Source organism: Triturus cristatus, chromosome 2_2, assembly GCF_964204655.1.
Source record: "Triturus cristatus chromosome 2_2, aTriCri1.1, whole genome shotgun sequence".
Lineage (NCBI taxonomy): Eukaryota > Metazoa > Chordata > Amphibia > Caudata > Salamandridae > Triturus > Triturus cristatus.
Genome location: NC_140582.1, coordinates 403,245,516 through 403,265,025, shown reverse-complemented (window position 1 = coordinate 403,265,025; position 19,510 = coordinate 403,245,516).

Here is a 19,510-nt window from a genome sequence, read left to right as displayed (position 1 = left end):
GCTGAGCTGCTGCAGATGTCGTTGGTAGAGCAGGTGGAGGGTTTGCTCCAGAAGCTCGACGAAAAGTCACTGGATGCATTTTGTCAACATGCCTCAACATAGTGTGAATGCTAAAAGAATACTTCTTATTAGGATTCCCACGTGACAAGACTTTTTGACAAAGTACACAAGTCACTTTAGGTGCATTTACCTTCTTTAGTCCCTCAGGAAAAGTGAAAAACTGCCATATAAAGCTGTCTTTCTGCTTCCTGTTCCTCTGCCTCTCAAGAGTGTCCTGGTCACTGTCTGAAGATGGTTGCTGTTCAGCCATTGTCTCTCAACAACAGAATAGCTCCTTCTCCAAAGCAATCAGAACTAATAATGAGGGGAGTAGGTGTGGTTTGGGAAGAATCTGGAACTGAAAGTACTTCTAACCAATCAAAAGTAATGATTCTTGATCACATGACTTGCCATGAGGGGATTGGGTGTGGTGTTGAAACAATTAGAAACTGAAAGTAATGATAACCAATAAAAAGTGCTGTTTTATTATGCATAAACCCGAGGTGCGCGCACTGCGCAAGCTCCGAGCGCGCACCTCGTGATTACGTATGCGCGAACGCGTAGGAGCGCATATGCATACGTCATATGCGCGTACCTAGCGCGCATACGTTGAACACGCGTATACGCGATCGTTATTGCGCGTAATTTTAGCGTATGCGGAAATAAACCGCGTGGAGCGCATAGGACGCACGCACGCATGCGTACGTACGAACGCATACGTACTGGGTGCGCGCTCCCAGCGCGCACTATAACGTATATTTGCGTACGTAAATAACGTACGACGGTATTCATAAAAAACTTATGAAATTGTACTAGGAGCGCGCCCAGAGCGCGCACTCCAAGAATTTATATAAAAAAAAAAAAGTGGAGAAAAATTAATTGCAAAAACTATAAAAAATAATCAACTTTATCCTAATTGAAATTTTTTTTAAAAAACAAAAACAAATAAAAAGATACAGATAATATATAAATGAATACATAGGAATTTTATTTTTATTAAAAATATTTTTTAATAATTAAATTATACAAAAATTAGCATTTAAAAAACCGTACAAATTCACTGAAAAAACCAAAGGTTTCACACACGTTATAGTTAGGAATTAGCATTTAAAAAACCTTGCAAATTCACTGAAAAAACCATAGGTTTCACACATGTTATAGTTAGCTGGACATTTCACTCGTAAAAAACCAATGAAATTGCCCCGTTATAGTTAGTTCAGCTAACTATAACTCGCGCGCCCGCAATGCACTGCTGATGACGTCACATATTACATCACTCATGACATGGTCAGTGACATCTCTCATGACATCACTGATGACATCTCAAATGACATCACTGATGACATCACTGATGACATCATCCTTGTGATAGAGTGGCAGACCTCCTCTCACCCTAATATAACCTTTGACACACACATTCAAAAATAGAGACTAAAATTTTCAAAATATTGGACATACCAATACCAGTTACAACAACCTCTTCAGTAATTCTAAGATCCACATACACATCCACTCATTCACCAACAGTCCTGTACAGTCACTCATACATGTACTCACTCATATGTACTCATACACCTATACATCCTGTTACACAATGCCACTCATCCACAGAGTTACTCATACACATAGTCACTCATGCTAATAAAGAATCAAACATACATTTACTTGCATATACACTTATACACACACCACCACACTTACTTCTACGGAAACTTACACATACTTAGTCTTTTAAACAATCACTTATAGAAACACATACTTATTCATACAGAAACTCTTTCAATCTCTCACTCTCACATATACTCACTTATATACACCAATAGTCACATATACTAGTTTAAAACATAACTAGTTACTCATAAAGACACTATTGAGAAAGTCATTCACTCACTAACAAACCCTTACACATACTCATCCACCCATACAGTCCTGCACACATGCTGTCTTCAACACATACAGTGAGTCACTCATTCATGCACCTATGCACTACGTAATACCCCCCACCGAACCATGCAGACACTCAGACTGATACTCAAAAAACCAACTAATAACCTATATAGACACCCATGTAGCTACTCACCAACCCATGCAGCCACTTATACACAAAGTGAGAGACTGATACAGATATATACATATTTAAACATTACTCACTAAAACATGTATTCACTATGATACACTTAATCAGTCAGTTAAACAATCAATTTTTCAAAAACAAATCATCCATTTAGACACTTATATACCCATTTATTCTTCCATCGACCTTGAGATATACATATATAAAACATATTTAATTTTCAGAAAAACCCACATTCACTGGATGATGTCATCAGTGAGGTCATCAGTGATGTCATTTGAGATGTCATCAGTGATGTCATGAGTGATGTCACTGACCATGTCATGAGTGATGTAATATGTGACGTCATCAGCAGTGCATTGCGGGCGCGCGAGTTATAGTTAGCTGAACTAACTATAACGGGGCAATTTCATTGGTTTTTTACGAGTAAAATGTCCAGCTAACTATAACATGTGTGAAACCTATGGTTTTTTCACTGAATTTCTAAGGTTTTTTAAATGCTAATTCCTAACTATAACGTGTGTGAAACCTATGGTTTTTTCACTGAATATATATATATATATATATATATCACCAACATCTCTTCGTAAGCGGGAGCCCATGACCCTACAGGGCAGCCTCGGCAAACCACAGGAACGAAGCATCCCGTAAAGTTGCAGCCAGCAATATTCACAAAAAAATAGCCGAAGCACTGGTAGGATGAAAAGGCGGCCATTTATTATGCATGTGGGCGGCAACACTTCATGATTGGTCTGACGCGTTTCAGCTTTGATAGCATTAATCATAGACACTACTCCGCAGTTAAGTGAAATACACAAAGTCCCAAAATGCATTGTTGCGGTAAGTACTCATATAGGCAAAGTGCCTTCTCTCACAGAATCAATTACTGCATTGTTCATGTTGCCACAGTACCTTTGTAAATGTCACTTTTCATCGTTGCAAGAAGTGATAAAATATCCTTCTTGTATCCCTTGCTCCTCTCCTTATTTGTCGAGTGATTATTTGGAAATTCCTGGATTCGGAGCGGGTCAGTCTCCCGTCATTAATACCACCAACATCTCTTCGTAAGCGGGAGCCCATGACCCTACAGGGCAGCCTCGGCAAACCACAGGAACGAAGCATCCCGTAAAGTTGCAGCCAGCAATATTCACAAAAAAATAGCCGAAGCACTGGTAGGATGAAAAGGCGAGCATTTATTATGCATGTGGGCAGCAACACTTCATGATTGGTCTGACGCGTTTCAGCTTGGTAGCTTTAATCATAGACACTACTCCGCAGTTAAGTGAAATACTCAAAGTCACAAAATGCATTGGTGCGGTAAGTACTCATATAGGCAAAGTGCCTTCTCTCACAGAATCAATTACTGCATTGTTCATGTTGCCACAGTACCTTTGTAAATGTCACTTTTCATCGTTGCAAGAAGTGATAAAATATCCTTCTTGTATCCCTTGCTCCTCTCCTTATTTGTCGAGTGATTATTTGGAAATTCCTGGATTCGGAGCGGGTCAGTCTCCCGTCATTAATACCACCAACATCTCTTCGTAAGCGGGAGCCCATGACCCTACAGGGCAGCCTCGGCAAACTACAGGAACGAAGCATCCCGTAAAGTTGCAGCCAGCAATATTCACAAAAAAATAGCCGAAGCACTGGTAGGATGAAAAGGCGGCCATTTATTATGCATCTGGGCGGCAACACTTCATGATTGGTCTGACGCGTTTCAGCTTTGATAGCTTTAATCATAGACACTACTCCGCAGTTAAGTGAAATACTCAAAGTCCCAAAATGCATTGTTGCGGTAAGTACTCATATAGGCAAAGTGCCTTCTCTCACAGAATCAATTAATGCATTGTTCATGTTGCCACAGTACCTTTGTAAATGTCACTTTTCATCGTTGCAAGAAGTGATAAAATATCCTTCTTGTATCCCTTGCTCCTCTCCTTATTTGTCGAGTGATTATTTGGAAATTCGTGGATTCGGAGCGGGTCAGTCTCCCGTCATTAATACCACCAACATCTCTTCGGAAGCGGGAGCCCATGACCCTACAGGGCAGCCTCGGCAAACCACAGGAACGAAGCATCCCGTAAAGTTGCAGCCAGCAATATTCACAAAAAAATAGCCGAAGCACTGGTAGGATGAAAAGGCGGCCATTTATTATGCATGTGGGCGGCAACACTTCATGATTGGTCTGACGCGTTTCAGCTTTGATAGCTTTAATCATAGACACTACTCCGCAGTTAAGTGAAATACTCAAAGTCCCAAAATGCATTGTTGCGGTAAGTACTCATATAGGCAAAGTGCCTTCTCTCACAGAATCAATTACTGCATTGTTCATGTTGCCACAGTACCTTTGTAAATGTCACTTTTCATCGTTGCAAGAAGTGATAAAATATCCTTCTTGTATCCCTTGCTCCTCTCCTTATTTGTCGAGTGATTCTTTGGAAATTCCTGGATTCGGAGCGGGTCAGTCTCCCGTCATTAATACCACCAACATCTCTTCGTAAGCGGGAGCCCATGACCCTACAGGGCAGCCTCAGCAAACCACAGGAACGAAGCATCCCGTAAAGTTGCAGCCAGCAATATTCACAAAAAAATAGCCGAAGCACTGGTAGGATGAAAAGGCGGCCATATATTATGCATGTGGGCAGCAACACTTCATGATTGGTCTGACGCGTTTCAGCTTTGATAGCTTTGATCATAGACACTACTCCGCAGTTAAGTGAAATACTCAAAGTCCCAAAATGCATTGTTGCAGTAAGTACTCATATAGGCAAAGTGCCTTCTCTCACAGAATCAATTACTGCATTGTTCATGTTGCCACAGTACCTTTGTAAATGTCACTTTTCATCTTGCAAGAAGTGATAAAATATCCTTCTTGTATCCCTTGCTCCTCTCCTTATTTGTCGAGTGATTATTTGTAAATTCCTGGATTCGGAGCGGGTCAGTCTCCCGTCATTAATACCACCGACATCTCTTCGTAAGCGGGAGCCCATGACCCTACAGGGCAGCCTCGGCAAACCACAGGAACGAAGCATCCCGTAAAGTTGCAGCCAGCAATATTCACAAAAAAATAGCCGAAGCACTGGTAGGATGAAAAGGCGGCCATTTATTATGCATGTGGGCGGCAACACTTCATGATTGGTCTGACGCGTTTCAGCTTTGATAGCTTTAATCATAGACACTACTCCGCAGTTAAGTGAAATACTCAAAGTCCCAAAATGCATTGTTGCGGTAAGTACTCATATAGGCAAAGTGCCTTCTCTCACAGAATCAATTACTGCATTGTTCATGTTGCCACAGTACCTTTGTAAATGTCACTTTTCATCGTTGCAAGAAGTGATAAAATATCCTTCTTGTATCCCTTGCTCCTCTCCTTATTTGTCGAGTGATTATTTGGAAATTCCTGGATTCGGAGCGGGTCAGTCTCCCGTCATTAATACCACCAACATCTCTTCGTAATCGGGAGCCCATGACCCTACAGGGCAGCCTCGGCAAACCACAGGAACGAAGCATCCCGTAAAGTTGCAGCCAGCAATATTCACAAAAAAATAGCCGAAGCACTGGTAGGATGAAAAGGCGGCCATATATTATGCATGTGGGCGGCAACACTTCATGATTGGTCTGACGCGTTTCAGCTTTGATAGCTTTAATCATAGACACTACTCCGCAGTTAAGTGAAATACTCAAAGTCCCAAAATGCATTGTTGTGGTAAGTAGTCATATAGACAAAGTGCCTTCTCTCACAGAATCAATTACTGCATTGTTCATGTTGCCACAGTACCTTTGTAAATGTCACTTTTCATCGCTGCAAGAAGTGATAAAATATCCTTCTTGTATCCCTTGCTCCTCTCCTTATTTGTCGAGTGATTATTTGGAAATTCCTGGATTCGGAGCGGGTCAGTCTCCCGTCATTAATACCACCAACATCTCTTCGTAAGCGGGAGCCCATGACCCTACAGGGCAGCCTCGGCAAACCACAGGAACGAAGCATCCCGTAAAGTTGCAGCCAGCAATATTCACAAAAAAATAGCCGAAGCACTGGTAGGATGAAAAGGCGGCCATTTATTATGCATGTGGGCGGCGACACTTCATGATTGGTCTGACGCGTTTCAGCTTTGATAGCATTAATCATAGACACTACTCCGCAGTTAAGTGAAATACACAAAGTCCCAAAATGCATTGTTGCGGTAAGTACTCATATAGGCAAAGTGCCTTCTCTCACAGAATCAATTACTGCATTGTTCATGTTGCCACAGTACCTTTGTAAATGTCACTTTTCATCGTTGCAAGAAGTGATAAAATATCCTTCTTGTATCCCTTGCTCCTCTCCTTATTTGTCGAGTGATTATTTGGAAATTCCTGGATTCGGAGCGGGTCAGTCTCCCGTCATTAATACCACCAACATCTCTTCGTAAGCGGGAGCCCATGACCCTACAGGGCAGCCTCGGCAAACCACAGGAACGAAGCATCCCGTAAAGTTGCAGCCAGCAATATTCACAAAAAAATAGCCGAAGCACTGGTAGGATGAAAAGGCTAGCATTTATTATGCATGTGGGCAGCAACACTTCATGATTGGTCTGACGCGTTTCAGCTTGGTAGCTTTAATCATAGACACTACTCCGCAGTTAAGTGAAATACTCAAAGTCACAAAATGCATTGGTGCGGTAAGTACTCATATAGGCAAAGTGCCTTCTCTCACAGAATCAATTACTGCATTGTTCATGTTGCCACAGTACCTTTGTAAATGTCACTTTTCATCATTGCAAGAAGTGATAAAATATCGTTCTTGTATCCCTTGCTCCTCTCCTTATTTGTCGAGTGATTATTTGGAAATTCCTGGATTCGGAGCGGGTCAGTCTCCCGTCATTAATACCACCAACATCTCTTCGTAAGCGGGAGCCCATGACCCTACAGGGCAGCCTCGGCAAACTACAGGAACGAAGCATCCCGTAAAGTTGCAGCCAGCAATATTCACAAAAAAATAGCCGAAGCACTGGTAGGATGAAAAGGCGGCCATTTATTATGCATCTGGGCGGCAACACTTCATGATTGGTCTGACGCGTTTCAGCTTTGATAGCTTTAATCATAGACACTACTCCGCAGTTAAGTGAAATACTCAAAGTCCCAAAATGCATTGTTGCGGTAAGTACTCATATAGGCAAAGTGCCTTCTCTCACAGAATCAATTATTGCATTGTTCATGTTGCCACAGTACCTTTGTAAATGTCACTTTTCATCGCTGCAAGAAGTGATAAAATATCCTTCTTGTATCCCTTGCTCCTCTCCTTATTTGTCGAGTGATTATTTGGAAATTCCTGGATTCGGAGCGGGTCAGTCTCCCGTCATTAATACCACCAACATCTCTTCGTAAGCGGGAGCCCATGACCCTACAGGGCAGCCTCGGCAAACCACAGGAACGAAGCATCCCGTAAAGTTGCAGCCAGCAATATTCACAAAAAAATAGCCGAAGCACTGGTAGGATGAAAAGGCGGCCATTTATTATGCATGTGGGCGGCAACACTTCATGATTGGTCTGACGCGTTTCAGCTTTGATAGCTTTAATCATAGACACTACTCCGCAGTTAAGTGAAATACACAAAGTCCCAAAATGCATTGTTGCGGTAAGTACTCATATAGGCAAAGTGCCTTCTCTCACAGAATCAATTACTGCATTGTTCATGTTGCCACAGTACCTTTGTAAATGTCACTTTTCATCGTTGCAAGAAGTGATAAAATATCCTTCTTGTATCCCTTGCTCCTCTCCTTATTTGTCGAGTGATTATTTGGAAATTCCTGGATTCGGAGCGGGTCAGTCTCCCGTCATTAATACCACCAACATCTCTTCGTAAGCGGGAGCCCATGACCCTACAGGGCAGCCTCGGCAAACCACAGGAACGAAGCATCCCGTAAAGTTGCAGCCAGCAATATTCACAAAAAAATAGCCGAAGCACTGGTAGGATGAAAAGGCTAGCATTTATTATGCATGTGGGCAGCAACACTTCATGATTGGTCTGACGCGTTTCAGCTTGGTAGCTTTAATCATAGACACTACTCCGCAGTTAAGTGAAATACTCAAAGTCACAAAATGCATTGGTGCGGTAAGTACTCATATAGGCAAAGTGCCTTCTCTCACAGAATCAATTACTGCATTGTTCATGTTGCCACAGTACCTTTGTAAATGTCACTTTTCATCGTTGCAAGAAGTGATAAAATATCGTTCTTGTATCCCTTGCTCCTCTCCTTATTTGTCGAGTGATTATTTGGAAATTCCTGGATTCGGAGCGGGTCAGTCTCCCGTCATTAATACCACCAACATCTCTTCGTAAGCGGGAGCCCATGACCCTACAGGGCAGCCTCGGCAAACTACAGGAACGAAGCATCCCGTAAAGTTGCAGCCAGCAATATTCACAAAAAAATAGCCGAAGCACTGGTAGGATGAAAAGGCGGCCATTTATTATGCATCTGGGCGGCAACACTTCATGATTGGTCTGACGCGTTTCAGCTTTGATAGCTTTAATCATAGACACTACTCCGCAGTTAAGTGAAATACTCAAAGTCCCAAAATGCATTGTTGCGGTAAGTACTCATATAGGCAAAGTGCCTTCTCTCACAGAATCAATTAATGCATTGTTCATGTTGCCACAGTACCTTTGTAAATGTCACTTTTCATCGTTGCAAGAAGTGATAAAATATCCTTCTTGTATCCCTTGCTCCTCTCCTTATTTGTCGAGTGATTATTTGGAAATTCGTGGATTCGGAGCGGGTCAGTCTCCCGTCATTAATACCACCAACATCTCTTCGGAAGCGGGAGCCCATGACCCTACAGGGCAGCCTCGGCAAACCACAGGAACGAAGCATCCCGTAAAGTTGCAGCCAGCAATATTCACAAAAAAAATAGCCGAAGCACTGGTAGGATGAAAAGGCGGCCATTTATTATGCATGTGGGCGGCAACACTTCATGATTGGTCTGACGCGTTTCAGCTTTGATAGCTTTAATCATAGACACTACTCCGCAGTTAAGTGAAATACTCAAAGTCCCAAAATGCATTGTTGCGGTAAGTACTCATATAGGCAAAGTGCCTTCTCTCACAGAATCAATTACTGCATTGTTCATGTTGCCACAGTACCTTTGTAAATGTCACTTTTCATCGTTGCAAGAAGTGATAAAATATCCTTCTTGTATCCCTTGCTCCTCTCCTTATTTGTCGAGTGATTATTTGGAAATTCCTGGATTCGGAGCGGGTCAGTCTCCTGTCATTAATACCACCAACATCTCTTCGTAAGCGGGAGCCCATGACCCTACAGGGCAGCCTCGGCAAACCACAGGAACGAAGCATCCCGTAAAGTTGCAGCCAGCAATATTCACAAAAAAATAGCCGAAGCACTGGTAGGATGAAAAGGCGGCCATTTATTATGCATGTGGGCGGCAACACTTCATGATTGGTCTGACGCGTTTCAGCTTTGATAGCTTTAATCATAGACACTACTCCGCAGTTAAGTGAAATACTCAAAGTCCCAAAATGCATTGTTGCGGTAAGTACTCATATAGGCAAAGTGCCTTCTCTCACAGAATCAATTACTGCATTGTTCATGTTGCCACAGTACCTTTGTAAATGTCACTTTTCATCGTTGCAAGAAGTGATAAAATATCCTTCTTGTATCCCTTGCTCCTCTCCTTATTTGTCGAGTGATTATTTGGAAATTCCTGGATTCGGAGCGGGTCAGTCTCCCGTCATTAATACCACCAACATCTCTTCGTAAGCGGGAGCCCATGACCCTACAGGGCAGCCTCGGCAAACCACAGGAACGAAGCATCCCGTAAAGTTGCAGCCAGCAATATTCACAAAAAAATAGCCGAAGCACTGCTAGGATGAAAAGGTGGCCATTTATTATGCATGTGGGCGGCAACACTTCATGATTGGTCTGACGCGTTTCAGCTTTGATAGCTCTTTAATCATAGACACTACTCCGCAGTTAAGTGAAATACTCAAAGTCCCAAAATGCATTGTTGCGGTAAGTACTCATATAGGCAAAGTGCCTTCTCTCACAGAATCAATTACTGCATTGTTCATGTTGCCACAGTACCTTTGTAAATGTCACTTTTCATCGTTGCAAGAAGTGATAAAATATCCTTCTTGTATCCCTTGCTCCTCTCCTTATTTGTCGAGTGATTCTTTGGAAATTCCTGGATTCGGAGCGGGTCAGTCTCCCGTCATTAATACCACCAACATCTCTTCGTAAGCGGGAGCCCATGACCCTACAGGGCAGCCTCGGCAAACCACAGGAACGAAGCATCCCGTAAAGTTGCAGCCAGCAATATTCACAAAAAAATAGCCGAAGCACTGGTAGGATGAAAAGGCGGCCATATATTATGCATGTGGGCAGCAACACTTCATGATTGGTCTGACGCGTTTCAGCTTTGATAGCTTTGATCATAGACACTACTCCGCAGTTAAGTGAAATACTCAAAGTCCCAAAATGCATTGTTGCAGTAAGTACTCATATAGGCAAAGTGCCTTCTCTCACAGAATCAATTACTGCATTGTTCATGTTGCCACAGTACCATTGTAAATGTCACTTTTCATCTTGCAAGAAGTGATAAAATATCCTTCTTGTATCCCTTGCTCCTCTCCTTATTTGTCGAGTGATTATTTGTAAATTCCTGGATTCGGAGCGGGTCAGTCTCCCGTCATTAATACCACCGACATCTCTTCGTAAGCGGGAGCCCATGACCCTACAGGGCAGCCTCGGCAAACCACAGGAACGAAGCATCCCGTAAAGTTGCAGCCAGCAATATTCACAAAAAAATAGCCGAAGCAGTGGTAGGATGAAAAGGCGAGCATTTATTATGCATGTGGGCGGCAACACTTCATGATTGGTCTGACGCGTTTCAGCTTTGATAGCTTTAATCATAGACACTACTCCGCAGTTAAGTGAAATACTCAAAGTCCCAAAATGCATTGTTGTGGTAAGTACTCATATAGGCAAAGTGCCTTCTCTCACAGAATCAATTACTGCATTGTTCATGTTGCCACAGTACCTTTGTAAATGTCACTTTTCATCGTTGCAAGAAGTGATAAAATATCCTTCTTGTATCCCTTGCTCCTCTCCTTATTTGTCGAGTGATTATTTGGAAATTCCTGGATTCGGAGCGGGTCAGTTTCCCGTCATTAATACCACCAACATCTCTTCGTAAGCGGGAGCCCATGACCCTACAGGGCAGCCTCGGCAAACCACAGGAACGAAGCATCCCGTAAAGTTGCAGCCAGCAATATTCACAAAAAAATAGCCAAAGCACTGGTAGGATGAAAAGGCGGCCATATATTATGCATGTGGGCAGCAACACTTCATGATTGGTCTGACGCGTTTCAGCTTTGATAGCTTTAATCATAGACACTACTCCGCAGTTATGTGAAATACTCAAAGTCCCAAAATGCATTGTTGCAGTAAGTACTCATATAGGCAAAGTGTCTTCTCTCACAGAATCAATTACTGCATTGTTCATGTTGCCACAGTACCTTTGTAAATGTCACTTTTCATCTTGCAAGAAGTGATAAAATATCCTTCTTGTATCCCTTGCTCCTCTCCTTATTTGTCGAGTGATTATTTGGAAATTCCTGGATTCGGAGCGGGTCAGTCTCCCGTCATTAATACCACCGACATCTCTTCGTAAGCGGGAGCCCATGACCCTACAGGGCAGCCTCGGCAAACCACAGGAACGAAGCATCCCGTAAAGTTGCAGCCAGCAATATTCACAAAAAAATAGCCGAAGCACTGGTAGGATGAATAGGCGGACATTTATTATGCATGTGGGCGGCAACACTTCATGATTGGTCTGACGCGTTTCAGCTTTGATAGCTTTAATCATAGACACTACTCCGCAGTTAAGTGAAATACTCAAAGTTACAAAATGCATTGTTGCGGTAAGTACTCATATAGGCAAAGTGCCTTCTCTCACAGAATCAATTACTGCATTGTTCATGTTGCCACAGTACCTTTGTAAATGTCACTTTTCATCGTTGCAAGAAGTGATAAAATATCCTTCTTGTATCCCTTGCTCCTCTCCTTATTTGTCGAGTGATTATTTGGAAATTCCTGGATTCGGAGCAGGTCAGTCTCCCGTCATTAATACCACCAACATCTCTTCGTAAGCGGGAGCCCATGACCCTACAGGGCAGCCTCGGCAAACCACAGGAACGAAGCATCCCGTAAAGTTGCAGCCAGCAATATGCACAAAAAAATAGCCAAAGCACTGGTAGGATGAAAAGGCGGCCATTTATTATGCATGTGGGCGGCAACACTTCATGATTGGTCTGACGCGTTTCAGCTTTGATAGCTTTAATCATAGACACTACTCCGCAGTTAAGTGAAATACTCAAAGTCCCAAAATGCATTGTTGCGGTAAGTACTCATATAGGCAAAGTGCCTTCTCTCACAGAATCAATTACTGCATTGTTTATGTTTCCACAGTACCTTTGTAAATGTCACTTTTCATCGTTGCAAGAAGTGATAAAATATCCTTCTTGTATCCCTTGCTCCTCTCCTTATTTGTCGAGTGATTATTTGGAAATTCCTGGATTCGGAGCGGGTCAGTCTCCCATCATTAATACCACCAACATCTCTTCGTAAGCGGGAGCCCATGACCCTACAGGGCAGCCTCGGCAAACCACAGGAACGAAGCATCCCGTAAAGTTGCAGCCAGCAATATTCACAAAAAAATAGCCGAAGCACTGGTAGGATGAAAAGGCGGCCATATATTATGCATGTGGGCGGCAACACTTCATGATTGGTCTGACGCGTTTCAGCTTTGATAGCTTTAATCATAGACACTACTCCGCAGTTAAGTGAAATACTCAAAGTCCCAAAATGCATTGTTGCGGTAAGTACTCATATAGGCAAAGTGCCTTCTCTCACAGAATCAATTACTGCATTGTTCATGTTGCCACAGTACCTTTGTAAATGTCACTTTTCATCGTTGCAAGAAGTGATAAAATATCCTTCTTGTATCCCTTGCTCCTCTCCTTATTTGTCGAGTGATTATTTGGAAATTCCTGGATTCGGAGCGGGTCAGTCTCCCGTCATTAATACCACCAACATCTCTTCGTAAGCAGGAGCCCATGACCCTACAGGGCAGCCTCGGCAAACCACAGGAACGAAGCATCCCGTAAAGTTGCAGCCAGCAATATTCACAAAAAAATAGCCGAAGCACTGGTAGGATGAAAAGGCGGCCATTTATTATGCATGTGGGAGGCAACACTTCATGATTGGTCTGACGCGTTTCAGCTTTGATAGCTTTAATCATAGACACTACTCCGCAGTTAAGTGAAATACTCAAAGTCCCAAAATGCATTGTTGCGGTAAGTACTCATATAGGCAAAGTGCCTTCTCTCACAGAATCAATTACTGCATTGTTCATGTTGCCACAGTACCTTTGTAAATGTCACTTTTCATCGTTGCAAGAAGTGATAAAATATCCTTCTTGTATCCCTTGCTCCTCGTCTTATTTGTCGAGTGATTATTTGGAAATTCCTGGATTCGGAGCGGGTCAGTCTCCCGTCATTAATACCACCAACATCTCTTCGTAAGCGGGAGCCCATGACCCTACAGGGCAGCCTCGGCAAACCACAGGAACGAAGCATCCCGTAAGGTTGCAGCCAGCAATATTCACAAAAAAATAGCCGAAGCGTTGGTAGTATAAAAAGGCGGCCATTTATTATGCATGTGGGCGGCAACACTTCATGATTGGTCTGACGCGTTTCAGCTTTGATAGCTTTAATCATAGACACTACTCCGCAGTTAAGTGAAATACACAAAGTCCCAAAATGCATTGTTGCGGTAAGTACTCATATAGGCAAAGTGCCTTCTCTCACAGAGTCAATTACTGCATTGTTCATGTTGCCACAGTACCTTTGTAAATGTCACTTTTCATCGTTGCAAGAAGTGATAAAATATCCTTCTTGTATCCCTTGCTCCTCTCCTTATTTGTCGAGTGATTATTTGGAAATTCCTGGATTCGGAGCGGGTCAGTCTCCCGTCATTAATACCACCAACATCTCTTCGTAAGCGGGAGCCCATGACCCTACAGGGCAGCCTCGGCAAACTACAGGAACGAAGCATCCCGTAAAGTTGCAGCCAGCAATATTCACAAAAAAATAGCCGAAGCACTGGTAGGATGAAAAGGCGGCCATTTATTATGCATCTGGGCGGCAACACTTCATGATTGGTCTGACGCGTTTCAGCTTTGATAGCTTTAATCATAGACACTACTCCGCAGTTAAGTGAAATACTCAAAGTCCCAAAATGCATTGTTGCGGTAAGTACTCATATAGGCAAAGTGCCTTCTCTCACAGAATCAATTAATGCATTGTTCATGTTGCCACAGTACCTTTGTAAATGTCACTTTTCATCGTTGCAAGAAGTGATAAAATATCCTTCTTGTATCCCTTGCTCCTCTCCTTATTTGTCGAGTGATTATTTGGAAATTCGTGGATTCGGAGCGGGTCAGTCTCCCGTCATTAATACCACCAACATCTCTTCGGAAGCGGGAGCCCATGACCCTACAGGGCAGCCTCGGCAAACCACAGGAACGAAGCATCCCGTAAAGTTGCAGCCAGCAATATTCACAAAAAAAATAGCCGAAGCACTGGTAGGATGAAAAGGCGGCCATTTATTATGCATGTGGGCGGCAACACTTCATGATTGGTCTGACGCGTTTCAGCTTTGATAGCTTTAATCATAGACACTACTCCGCAGTTAAGTGAAATACTCAAAGTCCCAAAATGCATTGTTGCGGTAAGTACTCATATAGGCAAAGTGCCTTCTCTCACAGAATCAATTACTGCATTGTTCATGTTGCCACAGTACCTTTGTAAATGTCACTTTTCATCGTTGCAAGAAGTGATAAAATATCCTTCTTGTATCCCTTGCTCCTCTCCTTATTTGTCGAGTGATTATTTGGAAATTCCTGGATTCGGAGCGGGTCAGTCTCCTGTCATTAATACCACCAACATCTCTTCGTAAGCGGGAGCCCATGACCCTACAGGGCAGCCTCGGCAAACCACAGGAACGAAGCATCCCGTAAAGTTGCAGCCAGCAATATTCACAAAAAAATAGCCGAAGCACTGGTAGGATGAAAAGGCGGCCATTTATTATGCATGTGGGCGGCAACACTTCATGATTGGTCTGACGCGTTTCAGCTTTGATAGCTTTAATCATAGACACTACTCCGCAGTTAAGTGAAATACTCAAAGTCCCAAAATGCATTGTTGCGGTAAGTACTCATATAGGCAAAGTGCCTTCTCTCACAGAATCAATTACTGCATTGTTCATGTTGCCACAGTACCTTTGTAAATGTCACTTTTCATCGTTGCAAGAAGTGATAAAATATCCTTCTTGTATCCCTTGCTCCTCTCCTTATTTGTCGAGTGATTATTTGGAAATTCCTGGATTCGGAGCGGGTCAGTCTCCCGTCATTAATACCACCAACATCTCTTCGTAAGCGGGAGCCCATGACCCTACAGGGCAGCCTCGGCAAACCACAGGAACGAAGCATCCCGTAAAGTTGCAGCCAGCAATATTCACAAAAAAATAGCCGAAGCACTGCTAGGATGAAAAGGTGGCCATTTATTATGCATGTGGGCGGCAACACTTCATGATTGGTCTGACGCGTTTCAGCTTTGATAGCTCTTTAATCATAGACACTACTCCGCAGTTAAGTGAAATACTCAAAGTCCCAAAATGCATTGTTGCGGTAAGTACTCATATAGGCAAAGTGCCTTCTCTCACAGAATCAATTACTGCATTGTTCATGTTGCCACAGTACCTTTGTAAATGTCACTTTTCATCGTTGCAAGAAGTGATAAAATATCCTTCTTGTATCCCTTGCTCCTCTCCTTATTTGTCGAGTGATTCTTTGGAAATTCCTGGATTCGGAGCGGGTCAGTCTCCCGTCATTAATACCACCAACATCTCTTCGTAAGCGGGAGCCCATGACCCTACAGGGCAGCCTCGGCAAACCACAGGAACGAAGCATCCCGTAAAGTTGCAGCCAGCAATATTCACAAAAAAATAGCCGAAGCACTGGTAGGATGAAAAGGCGGCCATATATTATGCATGTGGGCAGCAACACTTCATGATTGGTCTGACGCGTTTCAGCTTTGATAGCTTTGATCATAGACACTACTCCGCAGTTAAGTGAAATACTCAAAGTCCCAAAATGCATTGTTGCAGTAAGTACTCATATAGGCAAAGTGCCTTCTCTCACAGAATCAATTACTGCATTGTTCATGTTGCCACAGTACCATTGTAAATGTCACTTTTCATCTTGCAAGAAGTGATAAAATATCCTTCTTGTATCCCTTGCTCCTCTCCTTATTTGTCGAGTGATTATTTGTAAATTCCTGGATTCGGAGCGGGTCAGTCTCCCGTCATTAATACCACCGACATCTCTTCGTAAGCGGGAGCCCATGACCCTACAGGGCAGCCTCGGCAAACCACAGGAACGAAGCATCCCGTAAAGTTGCAGCCAGCAATATTCACAAAAAAATAGCCGAAGCAGTGGTAGGATGAAAAGGCGAGCATTTATTATGCATGTGGGCGGCAACACTTCATGATTGGTCTGACGCGTTTCAGCTTTGATAGCTTTAATCATAGACACTACTCCGCAGTTAAGTGAAATACTCAAAGTCCCAAAATGCATTGTTGTGGTAAGTACTCATATAGGCAAAGTGCCTTCTCTCACAGAATCAATTACTGCATTGTTCATGTTGCCACAGTACCTTTGTAAATGTCACTTTTCATCGTTGCAAGAAGTGATAAAATATCCTTCTTGTATCCCTTGCTCCTCTCCTTATTTGTCGAGTGATTATTTGGAAATTCCTGGATTCGGAGCGGGTCAGTTTCCCGTCATTAATACCACCAACATCTCTTCGTAAGCGGGAGCCCATGACCCTACAGGGCAGCCTCGGCAAACCACAGGAACGAAGCATCCCGTAAAGTTGCAGCCAGCAATATTCACAAAAAAATAGCCAAAGCACTGGTAGGATGAAAAGGCGGCCATATATTATGCATGTGGGCAGCAACACTTCATGATTGGTCTGACGCGTTTCAGCTTTGATAGCTTTAATCATAGACACTACTCCGCAGTTATGTGAAATACTCAAAGTCCCAAAATGCATTGTTGCAGTAAGTACTCATATAGGCAAAGTGTCTTCTCTCACAGAATCAATTACTGCATTGTTCATGTTGCCACAGTACCTTTGTAAATGTCACTTTTCATCTTGCAAGAAGTGATAAAATATCCTTCTTGTATCCCTTGCTCCTCTCCTTATTTGTCGAGTGATTATTTGGAAATTCCTGGATTCGGAGCGGGTCAGTCTCCCGTCATTAATACCACCGACATCTCTTCGTAAGCGGGAGCCCATGACCCTACAGGGCAGCCTCGGCAAACCACAGGAACGAAGCATCCCGTAAAGTTGCAGCCAGCAATATTCACAAAAAAATAGCCGAAGCACTGGTAGGATGAATAGGCGGACATTTATTATGCATGTGGGCGGCAACACTTCATGATTGGTCTGACGCGTTTCAGCTTTGATAGCTTTAATCATAGACACTACTCCGCAGTTAAGTGAAATACTCAAAGTTACAAAATGCATTGTTGCGGTAAGTACTCATATAGGCAAAGTGCCTTCTCTCACAGAATCAATTACTGCATTGTTCATGTTGCCACAGTACCTTTGTAAATGTCACTTTTCATCGTTGCAAGAAGTGATAAAATATCCTTCTTGTATCCCTTGCTCCTCTCCTTATTTGTCGAGTGATTATTTGGAAATTCCTGGATTCGGAGCAGGTCAGTCTCCCGTCATTAATACCACCAACATCTCTTCGTAAGCGGGAGCCCATGACCCTACAGGGCAGCCTCGGCAAACCACAGGAACGAAGCATCCCGTAAAGTTGCAGCCAGCAATATGCACAAAAAAATAGCCAAAGCACTGGTAGGATGAAAAGGCGGCCATTTATTATGCATGTGGGCGGCAACACTTCATGATTGGTCTGACGCGTTTCAGCTTTGATAGCTTTAATCATAGACACTACTCCGCAGTTAAGTGAAATACTCAAAGTCCCAAAATGCATTGTTGCGGTAAGTACTCATATAGGCAAAGTGCCTTCTCTCACAGAATCAATTACTGCATTGTTTATGTTTCCACAGTACCTTTGTAAATGTCACTTTTCATCGTTGCAAGAAGTGATAAAATATCCTTCTTGTATCCCTTGCTCCTCTCCTTATTTGTCGAGTGATTATTTGGAAATTCCTGGATTCGGAGCGGGTCAGTCTCCCATCATTAATACCACCAACATCTCTTCGTAAGCGGGAGCCCATGACCCTACAGGGCAGCCTCGGCAAACCACAGGAACGAAGCATCCCGTAAAGTTGCAGCCAGCAATATTCACAAAAAAATAGCCGAAGCACTGGTAGGATGAAAAGGCGGCCATATATTATGCATGTGGGCGGCAACACTTCATGATTGGTCTGACGCGTTTCAGCTTTGATAGCTTTAATCATAGACACTACTCCGCAGTTAAGTGAAATACTCAAAGTCCCAAAATGCATTGTTGCGGTAAGTACTCATATAGGCAAAGTGCCTTCTCTCACAGAATCAATTACTGCATTGTTCATGTTGCCACAGTACCTTTGTAAATGTCACTTTTCATCGTTGCAAGAAGTGATAAAATATCCTTCTTGTATCCCTTGCTCCTCTCCTTATTTGTCGAGTGATTATTTGGAAATTCCTGGATTCGGAGCGGGTCAGTCTCCCGTCATTAATACCACCAACATCTCTTCGTAAGCAGGAGCCCATGACCCTACAGGGCAGCCTCGGCAAACCACAGGAACGAAGCATCCCGTAAAGTTGCAGCCAGCAATATTCACAAAAAAATAGCCGAAGCACTGGTAGGATGAAAAGGCGGCCATTTATTATGCATGTGGGAGGCAACACTTCATGATTGGTCTGACGCGTTTCAGCTTTGATAGCTTTAATCATAGACACTACTCCGCAGTTAAGTGAAATACTCAAAGTCCCAAAATGCATTGTTGCGGTAAGTACTCATATAGGCAAAGTGCCTTCTCTCACAGAATCAATTACTGCATTGTTCATGTTGCCACAGTACCTTTGTAAATGTCACTTTTCATCGTTGCAAGAAGTGATAAAATATCCTTCTTGTATCCCTTGCTCCTCGTCTTATTTGTCGAGTGATTATTTGGAAATTCCTGGATTCGGAGCGGGTCAGTCTCCCGTCATTAATACCACCAACATCTCTTCGTAAGCGGGAGCCCATGACCCTACAGGGCAGCCTCGGCAAACCACAGGAACGAAGCATCCCGTAAGGTTGCAGCCAGCAATAT